Source organism: Lathyrus oleraceus, chromosome 5 (assembly GCF_024323335.1).
Source record: "Lathyrus oleraceus cultivar Zhongwan6 chromosome 5, CAAS_Psat_ZW6_1.0, whole genome shotgun sequence".
NCBI lineage: Eukaryota > Viridiplantae > Streptophyta > Magnoliopsida > Fabales > Fabaceae > Lathyrus > Lathyrus oleraceus.
Window position 1 is genome coordinate 505,653,665 of NC_066583.1, and position 4,126 is coordinate 505,657,790.

Below are 4,126 nucleotides of genomic sequence, written 5' to 3' on the forward strand. Positions count from 1 at the left end.
GCTTATTACCTTGTTTAGATATCACTTGGATAATAGTTAGGTAATATTTTTTATCTTTGGTTGGTTACCTTTGTTAAGCTATCACTCGGCTAGTAGTTCGTAATCATTCCTATTTGGTTTATTACCTTTGTTAAGCTATCACTTGGCTAGTAATTAGGTAATATTTTCTCTTACCCTTGGTTGGTTACCTTTGTAAGTTATAACTTGGCTGGTAGTTGTTAATAATTCCTTTTTGGCTTATTACCTTTTTTAAGTTATCACTTGGTTTATAGTTAGGTAATATTTCTCTTACCTTTGGTTGATTACCTTTGTTAAGCTATCACTTGACTGGTAGTTGGTAATCATGCCTTTCGAGCTTATTATCTTTGTTAAGCTATCACTTGGCTGATAATTAGGTAATATGTATCCCCCTAGTGAAGTTGGGCACCCCCTTTGTTTGATCTTTTCCCCGACGAAGTCTGTCCTTGATAAGTCTTCCCCCGTTGGGCCTTTGGTTAGTTTGTTTTCTAACTTTGCATTGGTTTCTTTCAAATACAATAGTTATTCTTGAGTTGAGTCGTATCCCCTGTGGAACTTTGTTTATCCCCAGCTAGTTCCCCCTTTTGAATTTTTTATTCCCCTGCAAAATTTTAGTCTCCTCTATTCTCTAGTAGTTCTTTGTCTTGTGGTGTTATATTCCCCACATAGATCCTTGTTTGCATTCATATCATATCATAGGCATTTTTACGGTATCTTAGGGCTAGAAATTGGGTCTTATGTATTTAAGTCTCCTCAATCTCATCGAGACAAAGATCTCAATCTTCATATCTCCATATTGAAGAAACTTAAATAGGGAGCATCTGTCATACCCTAAATTTTAACCCTAAGAACCCACATATCATTTGCATCCTTGCATACAAACAAGGTCATATCTTTGTCCTTTCCCTCTCATCTTTAGGTTTTCCTTTTTGCAGGAATCATCAAGCACTTCTTTGTTGGTGTTTTACCTTTGTGTTTGTATGTTCATTGCTTATCTAACCACTAGGCAAAATACCAAAAATATGTCTTGTTTCCTTTAAGTTTATTGTTCAAGGTATATGCTTTTCATCAAGAGCATCAAGCATAGTTCCTCAACTAGGGTTTATGTTGACTCCTTAAGTCAAAATGTGTTAAACCACTAATTCTCGTGGGGGCTATTTCTCAAAGCATGATCTCTAAGTTTCTCGATCATATTTCAATATCATTTTAATCAAGAGTACCTCAAAGTCTTGTGGTTTATTTCTCAAGGGAAGTCAAAGGTTCATGTGTTTATTTCCATGCCTTCTTCGACAAGTTACCTTAAAATTTGAGCAATCGCATCAAGAGACATTCAAGGAAACCTTATTTTGAGTTCATGTGATCACCCATATACCTTGAAATGCAAGAAGAGTCCAAGTGCACAAGTTTATTCCAAGAGGTTTGACCAAAAAGTTAACATTTGATGTCAAAGTTCAAAGGATCACAACTACTTTAATTATCAACATTTTTGAATGCTTCTTTTTGCATATGACTCTTCTCAATATCCTCTACAACCTCTCATTACATGACAAGAGTCAATTATGCTTGGAGGATCATCAAAACTTTGAAGATATTATAGGTCATTTGTGGACTTAGTGAAATTTGACCTAGTTTCAAGTGACCTTTTCTCAAATTTTAAGGATTGTAACTTATTAAATTATCAACATTTGAGGCTGATTCTTTTTGCACAATATCATTTATGATGCCCTCTATAAGTTTTCTTCAAGGATCAAAGTCAAATTATGCTTGGAAGGCCATGAAATTCTTTGAGACATTACAAATCATTTTCAACCATTTAGGAATTAGAATATTCTAAGTTACATTACCAGATTTTCGTGTCAACTTCAACATGTCACAACTTTGTGCTCAAGCATCCAAATGCAACCTTTCTTGGCACATTGTGATCTTTGATATAATGTCAACCAATTGCAAGAAGAATGGGATCAAAAAGCCTCTTGAACAAGATGCCCCATTGAGTTGAACATGCTGACTTGGAACTGAAGAAATCACCATGATACTTCACTAATCGTCAATTGAAATCCAAATTACCATGCTTTTGGACTTAAACATGTTTAATCAAGCCACCAGAAGTTAATTGACTCTTAAAATGCATGACTTGGATGGGTTTTGATGGTTTTTAAGTCACACTTTCCACACATTTTGATCAAATTCTTTTTGCACGGATTGAGCATCACTCCACACGTATTTGGATCCCAACACATTCCCTATAAATAGGGGAAACTAGTGTATTCATTTCTAAGATTTTGAGATCTAAGAAACCTCATCTTATGTCTGAAATATTTCCAGAAAATTGAGCTATCGTGTTTTGAATTCCAATTTGTTTTAATCCAATTTCTTGATTCCATTAACATCTTCGGTCTTCTCTAAGGGTTTTGCAACAATTCCCAAGCTCTAGGACCTTCTTAAGTGCCCTGACCAGATCGAGCTTCATCAACTTCTGATCATCATTTGGACAAGGTAGTTTTGAGCATCATATGAACTCAAACAAGTTACCACAATGTAGTTCTTCATTCTCCGATGCTTTCCCCTAACTTATCTAGTGTTGGTTGATCGTGTTCATCATTTTATTTTATTTTTTGTGACATGCTTGCTTCTGAAACTTCTCTGAAATTCCCCGTGCTCAGTTTGGAGAAATGAATTTGGAGCATGAGGTTGAATTCATGATGAGGAGGCGATCATATTGGTGGTGGTCTCATGCTCTAAATTTGAAAAACGATGAAACTCTAGTAAGGGATCATCGAGGAAGATGCCCGGAGTTATCTCAGTTCATTTGAGTTTGCTTACACATTGGCAATTTGAAATGTTCTGATTGGTCCATTTTGAATTAGATCCCGTGTTTCATTTTTGCTAATTTCCATCTTGCGCCCTAGCCTTATGATTGTTGGATCTGTCACGTCAATTAATGAGGCCAGATCCAATGCTCTGTGTTTTTTTTTTCTTCTGATTTTATTTCTTTTTCTTTTTTTATTTTAAATTCATTTTATTTTAAAATTCATAGTAAATTCATTTTTCATCCAAAAAATTCCAAAAATCATTTCTAAAATTCTCTTTTATTTTTCTTCATCTGATTTTTATTTTTCCATTTTTTATTTTATTAATTTTCTATTTTTCATGGATTTTCTCTTTTTTCCTTTGTTTTGATTGGTTCAAAAATGATTTTATGCATCTTTCTATCATTAACATCACTTACTAACATTTCATTGTATTAACTTTACTTTAATGTCATTTATCTTATGCTCTTTATTTCTTGCTATTTACTTTATGCTTTTATTTTAGCATCTCATATCATATTTTTTGTGCTTATGTTATTTGCTCTTTGTCCATTTGGACTTCCTTTTCTTTTAAAGACATTAATAAAGGAAAAACCCCTAAAAATAAAGTTCGGTGGCGACTATGTTGTATGTTCGATCATGCGACGCGTTCGGGTATATTTCGTCCGACTTCACTTTCTACCACAAACCAATATCCACTTTTAACTTATTTCTTCACAACAGTAACCATATAACACAAACAACCATCTCCCTTACATGCTCCATCCGTCGCCATGAAAAAAACCGCTTTTTCCATCCTCTCCCTACACTAACTAAACCGTGACCCACATAAACCTCACCACCACTTAACTCATCCTTCATTTTCCATAACACCTTCAAACCTCACATCAACCATCCGATAAAATTTACTCCCTCCTCCTATTTGCACCAACAACCACATATCAATAAGTTTTCGGATCTCAACTTGCAACAACGATTGCACTGCTTAACTCCCAACAACAATAAATGCATAAGCAACATTGCATTGTGGTAAAGATACAACTTATGTTGTTGTGAATCTCGTATTTTGTTGTTTGATTTCATTGAGTTTATATTTTCTTGCTATTTGCGTTTCGATTTCATGGAGGTCAATGTTCTTGTTGTTTGTGTTTTGGTCATGTAACAAATGATGAATATTGATGTTACTGATTTCACGTTCATGCGGTATTGTTTCGATTTTTTTTCTGTTTTTTTATTTTATATATTAATTGTGTCCATGGTTTGACATGATGAAGTAATCATTGGGTTTGTTGAGGCCT